Raw genomic sequence first — 21,637 nt, 5'->3', positions numbered from 1 at the left:
CGTGTTTTTTTAAAAAAAACACAACCCTCCCTATCTTATTTCTTTGGTTTTTGTTTCGTTTTGACCAAAGCATTAACTTGTTTGGTGGGTTAATTCCCATAATGCTAACATTCAGGGCCATTTTCTCGTCTATGTATTCCCACGTTCACACTCTCTTTAATGTGGGCTTTCTTCATTTGAACTTAGCTGGCACATTTCCAGCTCCTTCCCAGCTGTCAACATGTACACCAACAACATGTACTGGGGAAGTAAGGGAAGGGTACTCTTCCTTACTTCCATATTCACTACCTGTGACCTGAGCATTAGATCGAAGAGAGATACAGTGCTTCAGTTTGGCAGGATCACCTGCTGAGGTTTTCTGAGAAAGCAGAAGGTTCACCTTGTTCCAAAAAGTTCAGATGCCAAGGTAGGGTTATAAATTAGATTACCTTTAAAAAAAATCATGATGCTTTATAAGCAACTCATTTTTACAGTACAACCCTACACACGTTTGCTTGGAGATATGGCCCACTGTCTTAACAGGACTGTTCTTTTAAAGAGAGAGACATAATACCATTCCCTCTGGTTAAGAGTCTCCTTTTGAGAAATTGAAACAATGGATCTATCTGCATTAGCAGGCTGATGTGTAGGGTTGCTTTTCTTTTCATCCCATCAGCCATCTCCAAGGGGTGTATTGTGTTTTGTTTCAAATCAAAACTTGGAAAAAAATACTTTGGGGACTACAATTCCCGATCACCATGGTCACTGATTTCGGGACTTGCAATCCAGAGAACTGCAACATTAGCAAGCTCTGTGCCAAGTATGTTTTTGCCAAAAAGAGGAGCTGGCTCTTTGCATCCCCAAAAAAGGGAAGGGGGACCTTTTAGGGATCCGGAGTGGCCACATTGTGTCAATGAACCCTTCTCATTCAGTCTTGCCTATGTGTGGATTGGAAACTCTTGGTCTATTTGTGATTGGGAGAAATGTGGGGAATAGTTTTGTATTTAATATTTGCAATAGGGTCGATTGTCTTTTCATTCTTTAGAAAGAAATAAATTTAAAAATCTAAAAAAAAAAAAAGATTGGAAAGTCTTGGTCTGTTTTGTGGACTGCAGTGAGTTCTTCGTCAGCAAGCTCTGTAGAGAGGAAGCTGCCTTGGCAGCAAGAACCTTGTCCTCATTTGAGGAAGAGATACACACTTCAGGCATCGTGTGCCTAATGCAGTTCTGATCCCTGCATTGCAGATGCTGCCAGAGGGGACCCAATTGGGCAAAGGGAAGAGCTGCATGCAAGGCTGTGATGCATTACTCATGTGAATCATCAGTATACTGTACTCTTCTTCCTTCTCACAGGCAGATGGGTAGCACACTGGGTGCATAAAACATGGACATACAGCTTTTTTTTTTTTTAAAGGAATACTTAATTTTAAATGACACAACCAGCAGGTTCTCCTGTTAATGTCCTGGGGGCTTGTTTTAATTGTGTAATCGACTCATTGCCTGGTAAGCACACATTTTCTCCAACAGAAGATCCAGATCTGTATAGCGTACGGTGTGTGATGCAGGTCCGCATCTCATTTTAACAAGATATGCCCTGCAGCCCAACCACATGAATAGGAAAGGAATGAACAAGGAGATAATGAACACTGCCATTTCAGTTTCAGTTTTTCCATAATCTCCTGTAGACTGTGTCTATGGGGTTATTTGTTCAGCAGGTATGAAAACCACCTGCATCCTCTGTAGTCATGTTCTCTTGATTTGCTTGCTGTCTAAATGAAAATATTGTTTAGTCTTGAAAGGATCAGAAAACTTGCGTACTGTATCGTCAAAAGATCAGGCATATACATATGTAATTTTGAAGGGGAAATGCAATTAATGTCTCAAAATACATTTAGCTTTTTAAAAATGAAAGTGTGCTGACTTGGTTTACTTGTGGAAATGGTTCTTTCAGCAGGAACAATCTGGGTAATAGCTTTTGTATTCCACCAGAGGGCAGAAGGCACCTGAAAAGAAAAAGATTTGTATATTACTATGTTTGCTCCAGTCAAAGCTGAACATCACTGAGCATTTCGCCAGTACAGTATTTGATATGACTATTTAATAACAGTGGTCAGAGTGATGAAACTGCATGAAGGAACATTTTTAGAATAGATATGAAGGGTAGCCACATATCGCTGTTGAAAATGGAAGATGTCTATCCTATAGTTCTGAATTACTAAGACATATTTAACTTGAAAACTAATTATTAATTAAATTTAACAAGATCAAAGGAGACAGGGACTTAGTATCACAGCAGATGTTCAATAATCATATGCCATCAAGTCAATTTTTAATTGACTCTTTTCAAAAAATTTCAGTTAGAGAGTACTTAGAAGCGGTTTACCATTCCCTTTTGGGGGGGGGGGCATTTCTGGGACTGTTCAGCTTTCCAGAGGCCAGGCAGGCTGGCTCTATTTGCAGGAGGCACAATGGAGAATCGAACTCCCCAGCCTCTGGCTACCTAAACCACTGAGCTATCCGGGCAGTTTTAATAAAGATAGCAAGGGAGGCAAGGACTTAGTATCATAACAGATGGTTGCATAGCGTTTTTATCTCTACACTGAGATTTTTGGGATAAAGCAAGCTAAATGTTGTGGTAGGTTCCCATTTTCCCATTGTAAAAGTAATACAGGAAGATATGGGCAAGCTAGGCTAGGTAGGGATTTGATTTGGGTGTATCCTAAAAGTTCACTGTGTGTGCACTTAGGCTTGAATTCTCTAGTCCATGGGTCCCCAACCATGGGCCGTGGCCTTAGCGGGATCAGGCCACAGAGACAGATCTCCCCCCCCATGCACACCCACATGCACGCATGGCCCACCCACCTGCAGGCACGGGTGCGCACGAGCGCTCCCCGCCCACCTGTGCAGGCACGAACATGTGCCCATCTGTGAGCACACCCTGCCCACCCACAAGCACAGGGGTATGTGTGGCTCCCCAAGAACATCTGGGGACCCAAGGTTGGGAAGCATTGCTATAGATGTTTTCTACTTAAAGCCTTCTGATTTCAGTGATTTCTTTAAAAGTAATCTGATGAATACAGATTTTTTTTTTAAAATGTCAGCCTCCGTTTTGTTGCATTTCTGAGATTCCTGCCAGCATTTTCATCACATCCTAATTCCATGTCAGGATGAAATACTCTTCTTCCTGCATGAAATTGGTATCTCCCTCTCTCCTCCACATGTACACACAGACTTCAGAGTGTACATCTTTTCCTAATATGCATATTTTTTCACTGACTAAACTATACTGTAGCACACTTATTCCAAATGTTACCATTTTTAGTAATGAGTGCTTTTCAAACTTATGCATAGTTTCATGCACTATCCTGCCCACATCCATCACAAGCCACAGAAATATTCACATTTCTGAGGCTACATGTATTCTTCCCCACCACCACTCCTGGAAGTGCTGCCAGTGGGTATTTTTTTGAAGGGAAAGCAACCCCAACATGTTTCTTTTCCATCACAAGGCGGCTAGGTTTACTCCGTCACTATGGTATTAATAACCTCCTGGAACCAATAAAACCAGAACATAGCAGATCATCCTTACATAGGGCCACTTTGCAGAGCAGAGCAAAGTGGTTACTTCAAGGAGTTGATTTCTATGTCCTGTGAAAGTGCCCCTCAGTATTACTTTACTTCTTATTATTAAGGACATAAGAAAAGCCCTTCTGTAATAGGCCAAAGGCCTGACTAATCCAACATTCAGTTCATACTGAAGCATCCTTGAGAAGGCTATGTACAAGAGATGAGCACAACAGCACCTTACCTTTTGTGTTCCTTATACAGAGAGGCATGCTGGCGGTGGACCTACAGCCATCCTACTAGCCATTGAGAGCCTTAAACTGCATGAATTTATCTGTTCCTTTCTAAAACCATCTGCATTAGCTGCCATCACTGAATCTTGTCTCAGTGAATCCCACAGTTTAACAAAGCATTCCTGGTTTATGCATTTGTTTTGCATGGCCTGAGCAGAGGACAGGAAGTAATAGGATTTTCTAACTCAGGTATGAAAATAGCATGATCATCCTTGAGTAAGATGCCCTTTTGGCAGAGCGCCTCTGCTGTTCTGTCCCAGGCAGCAAAAATGTCTTAGGGTGGTATAGAGTGTGTAGCATGTTTATTAAGATGAAGGCAAAACTGTCAACACAAAAACTTGCAGCAAAAATCTCTCCAAAGTTGACTAGAAAGAGCTTCAAGAAAAATATCTTAGGACTGGGAATGTGGTAAACAAAACAGAAAGTAAAAAAATACTGTATTTTGGTAAGTAAGAAGTGGAGGGGGAGATCTCTCCTAGATAGATTGACATCACAGAAGAAGAGAAATCATAGTGTTGCTGGGTTCCACTTTAACTGCTGTGATACTTGGAGAAAGGAAAAACATATCCTGGAATAACCATGGTTTGCTTGTGGAAAACATCCTCTCAATTTGCTGCAGCTGTCAAGAAAACAAAGTCAAATGTCAGGGACCACTGGGGAAAGCTGGGAGTGAATGATGGGGAACAGAGTGCTTTTGTGCTACTGCTCCTAGCTTTCTTATATTACCTTTGGTCAGTTGTTGTGGAATTGGTTTAAGAAAACAAGGTTGCATCAGGTGAACTGCTCTCTTAGGCATTTGAATCTGTATACAGGTAAACGGGGCACACTCGTTGCCCTGCAATATTGCAGGGGAGCACTCGGCAGTCATTCAGTGAATATGAAACACAGGTAGGATCAAAGCCTCCAGGAAGAGCCGCAGCCCAGGCACATCTGGGCCTTGACCTGGATCTAGCTGGGCTTCAAAGCTTGCGCGTCAAGGCTGGACATTTTCACCCTTCGTTTAAGTCAAGCCAGGTGTGGCGTGGCATAATTCTGACTTCAGTATCTTTGCACTCATTACCCCATAGCACAAACATCCGCAGGGTGCAACGTGATATTGGGGAGAGGGCATCACAGCATGGTTTCCCTCTTAGGAGGGGAAGCTCTTTCCACCACAGCTGGGCGAGGTTGCGTGCAAGCTTTTGCAGAAGCCCCCTTGCTCTGCCGCCCTGCTGTCTCCTCTCCACTCAAAACACAACAGCAAGCGGAATCAGTTAAAGGCAGCCGCTGAAATTGAGATCAGATGAGATGCAAAAATATTATGCTTTAGGACTGAACTTTCCCTCCGTACAGATGAGATCCAGATCTCCCAAAGCAGGAGTTCTTTCTTAGCCCCCAAACCTGTTTGACTTGATGGAAAGTGATAAGTGACCATTATGATGACAGGCCCAATGAAGTGAGACGGATTAGTAGTAGGTGAGTCTCAATAATATGACTCAGCTCCTTGATAAATCAAATTGTCATGTGCCTTCTTAACCTCCCTCTGAAGATGGCATTGGCCCTTTCTTCACCCTGTTTTGTCTGGCTCCAGGGATGCTCTGGGCTCCAAACCAACACAATTGCCCCCTAATTCCTGGATCTTGTAAGGCGAAAGGGGAGATGAAGGATTAGGTTAGCCCTCCACTCTCAAGCAACCCTCATGTTTCAGCTCCTCAGATTCACATGGGGGAAATCTAATTTGAAATGTTAGTTATAAGCAAAAGAAGTGATGTTGTAAGTTGAAGTTGAATCAATGGTGCAATTCCCCAGAGCCAAAACAATGTGATAAATAGTTCTGGGCTTAATGACAGATGGGGAAATGTTCTTTAATGTCAGATTATGACTCCTATCACACCAGTGATAGGAGTCATATGGCTATCAATGCTGATAGCCAAGTATCATCATTTAATATAAGCAGTGCACTGAGATGGATTTTCCATGACATTATGCAGGTTACTGAATCAAAATGAACTGTTTATTTTCGTTCAGTGGTTTCAAAATAGCCCTTTCCCCACTTTTGTTGTTATCATGTGCTGTCAAGTCTCATCTGATTTATTTGGTGGCCCTGATACATTTTGCAAGGTACAAGAGATAATCAGGAGGGTTTTGCTCTCACCACTCCCAGTACGTTTCCATGGCTAAGCAGGGAATTGAACCCAGGTCTCCTGAATCTTAGTCCAGCACTCTAGTCACTACAACATGCAGTCTCACTCCTGCCTCGTTAGCCATCTCTAATAAAATGATCGGTAGATCATATGCTACCTTTAAATTACAGGTAGCATATGATCAGAAGCTAAATTAATGTCTGAACAATTTTACATGCACACAAAGACTGAGGGTCTCTCATAAAACAAAGCAAGCTAATTTGCAAATCACAAGAGATGCCAACAGCTCCTGGTGTGGCAATCACATGCTCTTCAGCACTTAAGGAAACCCCTCTTCTAATCCTCTGTTTTCTGTAATGCAAGATTTGGCCCTGAAAGGCTACAACCCTAAACATAGTCACTAAGGAAAAGTGGATAAAACTGGGTAAAAGAAAGACAGCCTAATCAACTTATTAAAAAACCCTATTTTATCTTTAAAGCTGTTCATTGCTGCCAATACTGTATTAGAATCACAGAATATTTGAGCTGGAAAGGGCCTATAAGACTATTGAGTCCAAAACAATGCTCAATGCAGGAATCCAAGTCAAAGCAGATCTGACAGATGGTTATCCAATTTTCTCTTCATTGCCTTCAGCACTGTCGCGCTCACCACCTCCTGAGGTAATTGGTTCCAATCTCATACTGCTCTAATAGTGATGAGGTTCTTCCTGATACTAAGCCTAAATCTGGCTTCCTGTAGCTTGAGCCCATTGTTACGTGTCCGGCACTTGGGGATGATCAAGAACAGATCCTGCCCCTCCTCTGTATGATTACTTTTCAAGTACAGTATTTGAAAAGTGCTTTCATATTTTCCCTCATCCTTCTTTTCTCAAGGCTACATGAACAAGCAGATGTATAGACATGCGGAACCTTTTGCAGGAATGTGGGTTTCCATGAGGGCACTTAAAACTACCACAAGGAAAGCCCTTTTCAATGTTGTGTCTGGTCTGTCTAGCAGTGACAGGCACTGCCTGGCTATGTTATTCTATGGAGGTTCTCATCCAAAGGGTCTGCCCTGCCTTGCTTTCTGCCACCTCATTACATATCCGTATACTCTCCACAGGGTGCCCTAGTGAAGCTTCCCTAGACTACAAGGAAGCCTTAGCAAGTAGTCAATTTGGACTGCAATCTGCTGAAAAAAGGCTTCTGTTATTCTGAATTAAAGATCATCTAGTGTGGATTCGTAACCTCTTGGGTATGTATTGCATACTGAGTTTATTTAAAAAGCTGATTATGATCAGGGAGGGTTGGGAAATTTTGATAGAGTTTCATTTATTTAACAGGGAAAGGAAACCCGAAGCCTACCTAGTTAAAGGGGTTGGGGTAAGAGACCTCCAGCTGATTGCCAGATTACTCTGTTACCAAAACCACAGGAGCCTGCTGCTGGAATTACTAGCCAAATAAACCCTGGCTTTGAACAGTGGCAATTAGCTAGGCCTCGCCTCAAGAAATGGTTGTTGAAAAGGGCATTCACCAAAAATAACAATTTAACAGCTCTGCCTCCTATAACAAAGCACAAGTGACTCCATGCTGTGAGGTGGCAAGCCTGTGCTATTAATGGCTGTGACTGGTTCTGAACACAAACAACTGTAACTTGTTTCTGTGAGGTGAAACCAGGTCACATTCTCTCGTCTCAGCTTTAAGGCCTAATGCTGGAAAGGTGGGCAGCAGGCAAAAAGATGTGGCAAGAAGTACAATCCGTCACTGTCTCCATCTTAATGGCCATTGGCAACATTTTACAACTGGAAAAGATTATGAGTTTACAGCTTAGTATAGTGACTCCCAAGTTTGGAATGTTGTTGGACTACAGCTCCCAGAATTCCTGACTATTGGCCATGCAAGCTGAGAGATCTGGGAGTTGCAGTCCAACAACAACTGGGGACCCAAAACTGGAAACCTCTAGTGTCATAGCAGACCAAACAAGGTCTTTAGACAAGGTGTGCATATATGTGTTTTGGACTACAATTCCTAGAATTCCTCAGGCAGCAATAACGCACACACATAGTCTCAACTCTCTAGCTGACGTCTGATACCACAGCCAGGAGACCTCAGGGGACCACTGCACAGTCAGACACTGCTGGGTTAGAGAGTTCTGTGTTTTCACTCGGAATCTTCACTTGAATCTATACTTGTTGCAGAACGAGGCTGCAGAATGGACCACCGAGGCAACACATTTCTGAATGTCATTTAAAGGCTGGAAGCTAGAGTATGGCTCCAACACAGATATAGCAATTTGATACCACTCTAACTATCATGACTCCATCCCTCCTGTGAATAAGAAAAGACAACAAGGAAACAACTGATGATTTTCTCTTCCAAACCTGAGAGAAAACAAGAAAATCTTAAGGTATAGAGAAGTACTAAAACCAGATGGGACATTAAAAAACAACGATGAATTAATGATGCAGGGATTTGATATAGATTAGTGATCACATTCTCAATTGATTTCAAGATATGGTAAAGATAAGCAGCAAGGTTTTTATGTAAACAATACTCCCCTTGACAGAGTCCTCCTGGATACCAAAGACAAGCATATTTAAGCATATTTATTTATTTATTTATTTATTTATTTATTTATTTATTTATTTATTTATTTATTTATTTATTTATTTAACTTATATGCCGCCCACACTACCCGAAAGTCTCTGGGCGGCTTACAGCATTTAAAATACAATAAAAAGGCAAAATAAAAGGGCAAAATAATTAAAATGCAATTAAAATATATATTCTAAAAATTGCCATCAGACCCACATTTGATGTTATTTCAGTTAAAAGGCATTTGGAACAGGAAGGTTTTGACCTGGCGCCGAAATGTCATCAGCGTCGACGCCAGACAAATCTCAGTCGGGAGGGCATTCCATAGTCTAGGGGCAGCTACCGAAAAGGCCCTTTCTCTACAAGCCCTCCCTCTTATCTCCTTAAGGGATGGCTCTTTCAAAAGGGCCCCCTGGCTAGATCTTAACTGCCGGGTAGGTTCATATGGAAAGAGGCAGTCCTTCAGGTATCCAGGGCCCAAGCCGTTTAGGGCTTTATATGTCAAAAGAAGCACTTTGAATTGGGCCCGGGCAGCGACTGATAACCAATATAAATTAAACAGAATCGGCTTGATGTGATCTCTAGCAGCTCCACCACTCACCAGCCGCGCAGCTCGATTCTGGACCAGTTGCAGTCGCCGGACCGTCTTCAAAGGCAGCCCCACGTAGATCGCATTGCAATAATCAATACAAGATTTTACCAGTGTGTGTGTAACTGTCATGAGACTCCGCTTGTCCAGGTAGGGCCGCAGCTGGTATAATTTCCGCAGCTGAAGGAAGGCGCCTCTGGCCACTGAGTCCACCTGGGCTTCCAAAGTTAGACTGGGGTCCAGGAGCACCCCCAGGCTGCGGACCCTGTCCCTTAGGGGGAGTGTAACCCCATTCAAGGTAGGGAAATGGCCCTCCAACCTGTCCGGTGAAGCACCCACTAACAGCACTTCCGTCTTGTCTGGATTGAGTTTCAATTTATTAACCCTCATCCAGTCCATTATCAGGTCCAGACACGAGTTCAGCACAGAAACCGCCTCACCTGGATTGGTGGAAAAAGAGAGGTAGAGCTGAGTATCGTCAGCATATTGCTGACTCCTCAGCCCAAACCTCCTAATGACCTCTCCCAGCGGTTTCATGTAGATGTTAAACAGCATGGGGGACAGTATTGAGCCCTGAGGAACCCCATGACATAAATGCCATGGGGCAGAGCAACTGTCCCCCAGCACCACCCTCTGGACACAGTCAGCCAGGAAGGAGCGGAACCACCGTAAAACAGTGCCCCCAACTCCCAACCCAGCCAGCCTATCCAGAAGGACACCATGGTCGATGGTGTCGAAAGCCGCTGAGAGGTCCAGGAGTATCAACAGGGTCACACTCCCCCTGTCTCTCTCCCTACAAAGGATGATACCCAGGAGGAGGTGGTTAAGGAATGTATAATAAGGTGAGCACAGAATATTGGGCACAATATAAGTTTGGATGAGTGGGAACAAATATGGAAAGACAATATAAAGCTCACTAAGTCAGTAGCTTTTAAAGAAAAAAAATTAAAATGTTTTATAGATGGTATATAACTCCCACAAAACTAGCCAAAATGGATGTTAAAATTTCAAATCCTTGTTGGAGATGTAAACAAAAAGAAGGTTCTTTTTATTATATGTGGTGGTCAAAAATGTGGGAATGTCCAAAAATATTGGAAAGGGATTGAAATGCTTTTGCAAAAGGTTCTAGAGATTTGGATAACTCTAACTCCTGAAATTTTTTTTCTAAATATAATCCCGCATTCAATAGATCCAATGGAAAAATATTTAGCCATCCATATCTTGACAGCTGTAAGAATTCTTTTTGCTAAACATTGGAAAGATCCGGATAATCCATCACAAGAGGAGTTAATAGAAAAACATGTTTTCTTCCCCTTTGTCTGAGGAAACTATTGAGTGCAGAGCAAGCAGTTGAGGGTGAGGGAGAATTGACCTGGGGTGTGTGTGACTGTGAAGACATTTTGGGCAAGCTCAACAGGATGGAGACAATGAGACTTTTTGGTGGTGTTGCTGGAGGGGAAGTCTCTGGATCACTGACTGACAATTTTAGGCTCCATTGGTGGGTAAGGTATGTTAATGGAAAGGGTGAGTGCCTTCACACCTTCATAGCCAACTTCCCCCCTTAAAAGTGCTGGAGCCATTAGGACTGTGCCGTTTTAATGGTAACCAGAAACTGACCCTTCCTGCCTTCAGCCTTGAGATGGCGAGAGTAAATGAGGCATCCCCCTGATGAATAAAACCTTTCTTTCATAGCTCAAACCACTTTTCTTCCCTCAAGGCTGAGACGTGTGATTGTAGCCATGCTATTCTGCCAATGCCACGTAGTCTTGAAATTGTAGATCTCTCATGCCTCATTTCTAGGCTACAGCCCCCCTCATCCTCAACACCCTCATACTATTTTCTTTATGCCTTTCTGTTTTGACCGGCTGCCACCGCCACCACCCCTACTCTGTAGTCCTCTGGTCTGGGCAACCTGTATTTTCACCAGAATAACACAAACTAATACATGTCCATCATGAAGACATGGCCTTCCTTCATGAGTTTTGTCCTATTCTTTCCTTAAGGATATGTGGATGATAATCAAGGGATCAACTCCACTGGGAGGGAAGGTTGCAAAGTTTGGGCTGTTTAGCTTAAAACCAAAGAAAAGGAAGGGGAGCCATGATAGAAGGGGAGGTGAAAACAATGTGTAACGTAAAGAAGGTAGGTACAGAGGAATTTTTCTTCTTCTGTCATAATTCCAGGGTCAGTCAAAGAAGATGAACCACATGAAATGAAATGTAGGCAAAATGTAACACTTATTTTCACAGGATATCACATAAAACTGCAGGATTCACTGTTGCAACATGTACTAATGGCTATTAACATAGACCGTTTTAACAGGGATGAGACAAATCCATAAAGGGATGAGGCTTTGAATACCTATAAGATCGGATGGCTATGTATATCTCCAGCATCAAAGGCCTTAAGACTCTCAATACCAAGGAGACATGAGCAGAGAGGCGCTTTTGCATTCATATCCAACTGGGCTTCCTATGGGCTTCAGGTATCTTGCTCCCACAATTAACAAGACTAATATGCATGAGCTCAAATTGCCTCAGCCTTTCAGAGGGAAAAAGCCCATCCTGTGCAAAGAAGCTGGGATGTAGCCACTGGTGGTTCAGGATCTTGGTGGCTATTGAGCACCTTTTCATGTGAATAAAACTGAAACGACACAAAATTAGGAGATGCAGCCGTGTTAGTCCATGCAAGCGTATCGGGCAAAAACAAAAGAAAAAACAAAAGACAAAAATGTTGTGGCACCTTAAAAACTACTATTTTTTAATGTAAGCTTTCACAGACCTTCCAAGACCACAAAAGTTAATTTAAAATATAATACTTTTTAAAATGTCACCATGTTTTTGTCTTTTTTATTCTTCTTGTTTTTGCCTGATATACAATGCAAAATGTTTCTTTATACACCAAGACTGTACCTGTAGCTCTCTTATTACATAGCTGCCATAGGAGAGCCCATGTGATGTCACAATAGAAGGTCAGACTACGATGCAGGAGACCTGGGTTCAAATCCCTGCTTGGCCATAGAAAATCACTGGAGTGGGGTGGCAATTGTAAATCATTCCTTCAACACCTCACACACTAAAAACTCTACTAAGTCTGCTGTAAGGTGGAAGTAACTTGATGGCACATAATAACAAAAACAGCTGCTATTAGCTGGAGCAAGCTATACAATTCCAGACAAGGCTGAACAATGGATGGTACAAGTACATTGTTTCTACCTGCAAATGCTGGGGGGTGGGGGGGCTTCATTTTCACTAATTGTAAAAGCAGTGGTGATACCGGTCTCCTTCATGCAAAAGGGTAATACTGCCAAATGCCCCTAGGGAGTGACAATCATCCTTTCTATTTCAGACAAAGGAAGAGACACAGTATATCCTTGGCTCTAGTTCAGTCTTTTCCAAAAAGACAGTCTATGGCCCTCCAGCCAAATGTAAAGTAGAAGTGGAGGGAACAGCATTGCAGTTTGAGATTGATAAACAAAGAGTCAAGGAATATCTTATTGTTTGAACAAGTTCAAATCTCCAGGGCCCAATCAACTGCATCCAAAAGTATTGAGGAAACTGGCTGGATAACTCTCAGAATCACTTTCTATTATTTTCTTGAAACCATGGAGGATGGGTGAAGTGCTGGATGATTGGAGAAAGGCCAAGGTTGTCCCTATTTTTTAAAAAAGGAGGAACCAGAGAATGACAGACCCATCAGCCTGACATCAATCCCAGGGAAAATTCTGGAGCAGATTATAAAGCAGTCACCGTGCAAGTACCTTGAAAAGAAAGTAGCAACAACTAGAAGCCAACATGGATTTGTCAAGAGCAAATCCTGCCAGGCTAATCTTCTCTCTTTCTGCTTGGGTAAACCTCCCTGGTAGATGGTGGAAATGCTATAAATGTAATATATTCCATGATATTCTGATTAGCAGGATAACTAGATGTGGGCTGGATAGAGCAGGTGGATATACACTTGGTTACAGAATGGTACTTGAAGTGTACTTATCAATGGCTCCTTCTCAAACTGGGAGGAGCTAACTAGTGGGGTATCACAAGACTCAGTCCTGGGCCCAGTACTCTTCCACATTTTTATTAATGACTTAGATGAGGGGGTCAAGTCTTTAATAAAAGGGAATACTAATCAAATTAGTGGATTGCCCCAAATTTGGGTGGAATAGCTAATACCATGAAAAACAGGAAAAAATTCAAAAAGCTCTTGATAGGTGCAAGGACTCGGCTGAAAATAATAGAATGATATTTAACAGGGTTAAGTGCATGGTTCTACATCCAGGGTAAAAAGTCAAATGTACAGTTACAAGATGGGGGATATTTGACTCAGCAATGCTACAAGCAAGAAAGATCTTGGAATGTTTGTAGATCACAAGCTGAATATGAGCCAACAATGTGATGTAGCTGCAAAAAAAAGGCAAATGCTATTTTAGGTTGCCTTAACAGAAATATAGTTTCCAAACCTGTGAAGTAATGTTGTTGTTGTTGTTAAGTCGTGTCCAACTCTTCATGACCCCATGGACCAGAGCACGCCAGGCCCTTCTGTCTTCCACTCCCGGAGTTTGCTCAAATTCATTGGTATCTTCGGTGACACTGTCCAACCATCTTGTCCTCTGATGTCCCCTTCTCCTCTTGCCTTCACACTTTCCCAACATCAGGGTCTATTCTAGGGAGTCTTCTCTTCTCATGAGATAGTCAAAGTATTGGAGCCTCAGCTACAGGATCTGTGCTTCCAGTGAGCACACAGGATTGATTTCCTTCAAAATGGATAGGTTTGTTCTCTTTGCAGTCCAGGGGACTCTCAAGAGTCTCCTCCAGCACCACAATTCAAAAGCATCAATTCTTTGGCGGTCAGCCTTCCTTATGGTCCAGCTCTCACTTCCATACATCACTACTGAAAAAACCATAGCTTTGATTATGCGGACTTTTGTCAGCAAGGTGATGTCTCTGCTTTTTTAAGATGCTGTCTAGGTTTGTCATCGCTTTCCTCCCAAGAAGCAGGCGTCTTTTAATTTTGTGGCTGCTGTCTCCATCTGCAGTGATCATGGAGCCCAAGAAAGTAAAATTTGTCACTGCCTCCATATCTTTCCCTTCTATTTGCCAGGAGGTGATGGGACCAGTGGCCATGATCTTAATTTTTTTGATGAGTTTCAGGCCGTTTTTTGCACTCTCCTCTTTCACCCTCATTAAGAGGTCCTTTAATTCCTCCTCACTTTCTGCCATCAGAGTGGTATCATCTGCATATCAGAGGTTGTCGATATTTTTTCCGGCAATCTTAATTCCGGCTTTGGATTCCTCCAGTCCAGCCTTCCGCATGATGTATTCTGCATATAAGTTAAATAAGCCAGGGGTCAATATACAGCCTTGTCGTACTCCTTTCCCAATTTTGAACCAATCAGTTGTTCCATATCCAGTTCTAACTGTTGCTTCCTGTCCCACATATGGGTTTCTCAGGAGATAGACAAGGTGGTCAGGCACTCCTATTTCTTTAAGGACTTGCCATAGTTTGCTGTGGTCCACACAGTCAAAGGCTTTTGCATAGTCAATGAAGCAGAAGTAGATATTTTTCTGGAACTCTCTGGCTTTCTCCATAATCCAGCGCATGTTAGCAATTTGACCTCTAGTTCTTCTGCCCCTTCAAAATCCAGCTTGTACTTCTGGGAGTTCTCGGTCCACATACTGCTGAAGACTACCTTGGAGAATTTTGAGCATAACCTTGCTAGCCTGTGAAATGAGTGCAATTATACATAGTTGAAGCATCCTTTGGCACTGCCCTTCTTTGGGATTGGGATGTAGACTGATCTTTTCCAATCCTCTGGCCACTGTTGGGTTTTCCAAACTTGCTGGCATATTGAGTGCAGCACCTTAACAGCATCATCTTTTAAGATTTTAAATAGTTCCACTGGAATGCCATCACCTCCACTGACCTTGTTGTTAGACAGGCTTTCTAAGGCCCACTTGACTTCACTCTCCAGGATGTCTGGCTCAAGGTCAGCAACCACACTGTCTGGGTTGTCCGGGATATCCAAATCTTTCTGGTATAATTCCTCTGTGTATTCTTGCCACCTCTTCTTGATGTCTTCTGCTTCTGTGAGGTCCCTCCCATTTTTGTCCTTTATAATGTCCATCTTTGCACAAAATGTTCCTTTATAATATCCAGTTTCCTTGAACAGATCTCTGGCTTTTCTCTTTCTATTCTTTTCCTCTATTTTTTTTCACTGTTCATTTAAGAAGGCCCTCTTGTCTCTCCTTGCTATTCTTTGGAAGTCTGCATTCAATTTTCTGTAACTTTCCCTGTCTCCCTTTCATTTTGTTTCCCTTCCCTTCTCTTCTGTTTGTAAGGCCTCATTGGACAGCCACTTTGCTTTCTTGCATTTCCTTTTCTTTGGGATGGTTTTTGTTGCTGCCTCCTGGACAATGTTACGGGCCTCCATCCATAGTTCTTCAGGCACTCTGTCCACCAAATCTAGTTCCTTAAATCTGTTCTCTCACTTCCACTGTGTATTCATAAGGGATTTGGTTTAGATGATACCTGAGTGGCCCAGTGGTGTTTCCTACTTTCTTCAGTTTAAGCTGAGTTTTGCTATAAGAAGCTGATGATCAGAGCCACAATCAGCTCCAGGTTTTTGCTGACTGTATAGAGTTTCTCCATCTTTGGCTGCAGAGAACATAATCAATCTGATTTCAGTATTGCCCATCTGGTGATGTCCATGTGTCGCCTCTACACATGGACATCATGTGAAGTAATAGTTCCCCTCTATTATGCATTGGCTAGGCCTCATCTTAAGTACTATATCCAATTCTGGACACACTTTAAGAAAGGAGTGGGACAAGTTTAGAGGAGGCAAATGGATGATCACGGGCCTGGAAACCAAGCCCTATGAGAAAAGACTGAAAGAACTGGGAACGAATAGCCTAGAGAAAACAAGACTGAGGAGAGAGATATTAGCACTTTTCTAATACAGTACTTGAAAGGTAGTCATATAAAGGAGGGGAAGGATCTTTTCTCAATCATTCCAGAGTACAGGGCAGGTAATAAAAGGCTGAAGTTACAGAAAACCAGATTTCATTTAGATATCAGGAAAAACTTGAGCAGTACAACCACGAAACCAACTACCTCGGGAGGTGGTGAGCACTCCTGCGCTAGAGGCATTGAGGAGAAAATTCAATGACCATCTGTGAAATATACTTTTATTTGGATCCCTGCATTGTGCTGGGGTTTGGTCTTGGTGGCCTTATAGGCCCATTTTAACTACGATGACGACTAATACTACTATGAAAGGCACTGGATTTAGCCGAATAAATTAGAGATCCATCAATCTCATGCCATGTTCTCTCTCTCTCTCTTACTATGTCTGAGGAAGTGGAGTTGTCCACGAAAGCTCTAAAATAATGTCTTTAAGATACAACTACATTTTTGCCTTTTCTATTTATTCTTTTATTGTTCTTTTACTTTGTTTTCACATATAATTCTAACTTCATGATTCTATGATTCCATGATTTTTGGTAACTCCATTATTGACTTTGAGCATTACAAATAACCTCTCGTTTATCTGACTGATTCTTTGTGCCTGGAGAACACATCCCATTAAATCGAACAGTAGGGACTGTACGGCTCCTGCTGAGGTGGTACTTTCTCAGACAATAGAGCCAATGTGTGCTGCTTAATGAAAGCATCTGACTCCAATTACAGCTCCCTTGGATTTGCATTTCTGCTTAATTGAGGAAGTGAGAGCAAAGCGAGCATGGCTCTTTGCAAGCTCCAGCAGCCTTTTTATCTGACTAATGTGTGTTTAATTAGCCTGCAATAAACTGGCTGCAGTTATCCCCAGAAGGACGAGATGAAGTCACTTCCCAAGACCCACTGCCACTCTACAGGATCTCTGGGCCTACATCCCAGGGAGTGGGTGATGGGGCACATATGTTGCCTATCTGAATGAGCTGGGAGCAAGATTTGTGGGAAGGTATGGGTAGTTCATGTGTGGATTTTGCACACTGAAAGGATAAGACATATAACCTGAGTCTCTGCCTGTGAAGCAAAGAAAGATCAAGATTTGATCCAGTTTAATATCTTTCCAATTTTATGCCATTACTGACTTGTATGGTATGCCCTTTGGATCAGTTAACCCTTGGCACTAGGCCCACAAAAGGACAGGATAAGGGCAAACCTGACCTCCTGAGGGAGAGCATTCCGCAACCTTGGGAGCAGCCACAGAGAAGGCCCTCTCCCGGGTCCCCATCAAACGTGTCTGCGATGGCCATGGGACCAAGAAGAGGGCCGCTTCTAATGGTCTTAAGGACTGGGAGTTCTCTCCTCCAGGAAGGACTAGAGTCACTGTAAAACAGTGCCTCCAAGTCTATTCCAGAGAGATGGCCCAGAAGGATACCATGATATCAGAAACTGCTGAGAGGTCCAGCAGAACCAACAAGGACACACTACCCTACTCCAGTTCCTGACATAGGTCATCCACCAAAGTGAACAAAGCTGTCACTTTCCGATAGCCAGACTTGAAGTCAAATTGAAATGGGTGTAGATTAGAGATGGGCACAAACCAAACCACAAACCAGAAAAACCAACAGATTGGGCTGGTTTGTAGTTCAAACTCCCCCCCCCACCTTGGTGCTTTGTTTTGTTCAGCCAAAGGGGATGCCCACCTGGCCCCTTTTCACTGCCCCAGTTCCCTCGCTACCTGGTCCTGCCCCCTCCTCCTCTTCCTCCTCCTCCAGAGACAGCTCGCCCAGCCGATGGGCAGGCGTGTGTGCAGAGACAGCTGGAAGATGAGGCGGGGGGGGGGGTTCCCACCCCAGGCAAGAACCAGAAGAATGAACCGCAAACTGGTTTGTTTCCCCAGGAGTTCATGGTGGATCACAAATTATCATTAACCTCTGGTTTTCTGGTTCATGCCCACCTAGATAATCTGCTTCACCCAGGACTTCAGTTGGCATTTTGCTTTTGGCCAATATTTTGACTCCCCAAACAATGAACTATAGAACATATGAACCACTGAGATGTTACACTGGAAGCATATTAAGAGATGTGAATTACTTGCCCAGCTTCTCTTGGCACTTTCTGTATTGCACAGGAGTTGGAAAGAGCTGACCACAGGTCTCATAAGCCTTTAACTCCTTGCTGGGCGTGGGGTGATAAGCAGGCCTACAGGTTACTTTTCCTTTACATTTCATCCATGCCTCCCTTGGGCTTCGCCTTGTGCAATAGGTACTGCTGCCCAGCCTCAAGGGTTAAATAATGAACAGCTTCAAGGTACAGGCTGAGAAAGCCAGACTTTATTTATCTACCACGGCACTCAGAGGACCTAGCTCTGGATCATGTCTAGACACCTTACACCCCAGTAAAGGCTTCTGCTCTCCCTCCCAGCACTTACAGGATCTTATCACACTCTTCATGAATACCACAAATGGAGTCATATCTCCAAAAGCCGACCAGCCGGTTTCCATCAGTGTGTTTGCTTATCTTTTGATAGGCCCCTGTGATCCTCGTTCTAAGGATTGCCAAGATCCACGAAAAAGAACAAGGGCCTTTATGAGGACTCCATTTCAAAGCCTTAGAAATTTTGGGTCTCCCCCCGTGATGCAGAGAGATTATGAACTGCAATAGTTCCTGGTGCATTGAATACAGCCTGCTCTTTTGCCCTTTCATCCTAAGTTATAAATGCCAACTGTTACTAAGTACTTACCTCCAAAAGCATTTGGTATGTGTGATCTTGGAGTCCATTGGACGGTCAAGGGTCATCTTACTGATTTACGAAGACAGTTACTAGCACTATGCTATGGTTTCTCAGGAATTCTGCTAATATAGTTCTGACAATGTATGCTTTTCCCCCTCTTTTTTTCTCTTTTTTGGCTTGCTTCCACCAATCAGCTGAAATTTATTGACCATGAAGCCCTAAATAAGAGTCCAAAGATAACTCAGTGGTTGGAGTGCTTGGCTGCCAACCCAGGGGTCGCACGTTCGAATTTTCACTGTGTCTCCTGGGAGACAGACCAGTCAAGATCAGCATGTGGCTGATGCGGTGATGTGCTCTGCCACCTGAGCAGCCTTGGAGAACCTGCAGAATTCCAGACTGCCACTTGAAGGATGGACTGGTGAGCCACTTTTGAATACTTTACACCTGGAAAACCCTAGGAGGGTTACCATACGTTGGAATTGAGTTGATAGCGAATGATGATGATGATGACAATGATGACAAAATATTTATTGACCAGAAGCCTATTAGTACTTGCATAAGGTTTCCATAACTTGCAACAACTAATTATGGGCTAATTGATGAGATGCTAGAATCCATCTTTGTCATGTACCTGATCTTATGGTTGATTGTATAACTGAGACAAAACCCAGCACCTTGTTAATTCATTGTAATTAGCTGTAATAGGTTAGGCAAACCTTCATGAATGCCAACAGGATTCCAGCTGTTGTAATAAATATAATATAATATAATATAATATAATATAATATAATATAATATAATATAATATAATATAATATAATATAATATAATATACAGTGGGGTCTTGACTTAAGAACGGCTTGACTTAAGAACATTTTGACTTAAGAACCACTCTCATAGGAAAATATTGACTTGACTTAAGTACTTAGATTTGAGTTAAGAACTGAAAAAAACCACGTGGGAGGCAGGGAAAATGCAAAAATTGAACTTTCAGTTAACTGTTGGCCAGTGAAAAGGGTGCCTGTTGGCTTCCTCACTCCTCCCAGCGTTTAGAGAGTGGATTGGGAGACAGTCTTCGGACTGCCTGGTCCTGTACTGCCTGGACTGTATTTTCCCTGCCTTCCCTGAACCTTTCTTGACCTAAGAAAAAAAGAAACAAAATATCCCCCTCTAATGGTCGAAGGCAGAATAGCAGCTTCCCATTAGTTTCTATGGACGGAAAAGAGCAGATACGGATCAAATGGTTTTCAATGCATTCCTATGGGAAATGCAGATTTGACCTGAGAACTTTTTGACTTGAGAACCACCTTCCAATACGGATTAAGTTCTCAAGTCAAGACCCCACTGTATTGCCTGTTCTGCAGATAAACCTGGCATGGCAGACATTCTTAATGATTCAGTCTAGGCCAGCGATGGTGAACCTATGGCATGCGTGCCACAGCTGGCAAGCGGAGCCCTTTCTGCTGGCACACAAGCCACAGGTCGTCAGATCGCTACTCCCCCTGTGCAGAAAACCTCAGGAGGCGGCTGCAGCCAGTGCTGATGCTTCGGCAGGTGGATCTGGAGCAATTGGTGCTGGCAGCAGAAGAGCCCTGAGGGACCTCTATGATGGGATTCCCCCTTCCGCCACCACTTCCGGTTCTGGGTCCGCATTTCCAGGTCTGGGTGTTCCGGCCACTGTTTTTGGGTATTTTTCCCCAGTTTCGGCACGCGAGCCCAAAAAGGTTCGCCATCACTGGTCTAGGCCAATTAAGAGTATCACTTTTCTGTCATTTAAACTATTTTGTATTGTTTACCTAGAAAACCCTAGAAAAGGCCCTCATAAGTCAGAATCAACTTGATGACACAAAATGATGACGATGATGGGTGAACTAGGACAGCTATATTTCCCCAGTGGGTTTGCCATCTCTTTGGTGTTGGGTGTGGCAACTGCTGGAGAGACAAAGGAAGCAGCAGCTCTTGTTCATCAACCAGCCTACGGTCAACCCCGTGGCACACATTACTGTTTGGTCAGCAGCAAGCCCAAGAACATCTCGCTGGCTAAAATCCTATGACATTTGGTGTAGTGTAAATGTATGCCAGAGGACATTCACAGGGAGTTATGCCCAAGTAGTGCTCATGTTTTGTTGTGCAACAAACAATGAAAAAGAATGCACAATGAGTTGTGCGATGAATGTCATTTATAAACATGTCTTATTTGCTCATATAATGACTGTTTCATTTATGACTGTGCAACTGACAATACACTGACCATGCATTGGATCAGACACCTGTGTTTCAGAACTGCTCCTTGGATAAGATTTTCTCCTTGGTGCACATTTTGTAATGGCTTGCACAACTTCCAAGTAACACAGACTGAGCTAGTTAGGCATCCTTCAGTCTCAAAAGACTACGGTAATGTGCTCTGTATGGAGGACTTGGAACAGCATCTAGTGTGGCTGAGGAGGTCAATTCGAGAGTGACAATCCCTTCCACACTGAAGACAAATCCAATCTGTCCCCTGTTCAGCTCCCTGATTTTGCTGCTTTTGTGACTTCCTCTTTGCCTCGGCCTGCTGGACAAGGGTCTCTTGAAAATAGGAGAGGCCATGATGCACCGCCTGCCTCCAGGCTGAACTCTCAGATGTCAGGGTTTCCCATTTGTTGAGGTCTATTCCTAATGTCTTCAGATCCCGCTTGCAGATGTCCTTGTATCGCAGCTGTGGTCTCCCTCTGGGGCGATTTCCCTGCACTAATTCTCCATACAGAAGATCCTTTGGAATACGATTATCTTACAATTGTTACATGGTGCATGGTTATCGATCTGCTTGTCAGGTTTTGCTCTAAACCCCACACACC

This window comes from Pogona vitticeps, chromosome 2 (genome assembly GCF_051106095.1).
Source record: "Pogona vitticeps strain Pit_001003342236 chromosome 2, PviZW2.1, whole genome shotgun sequence".
NCBI lineage: Eukaryota > Metazoa > Chordata > Lepidosauria > Squamata > Agamidae > Pogona > Pogona vitticeps.
This window is presented reverse-complemented; position numbering follows the sequence as displayed.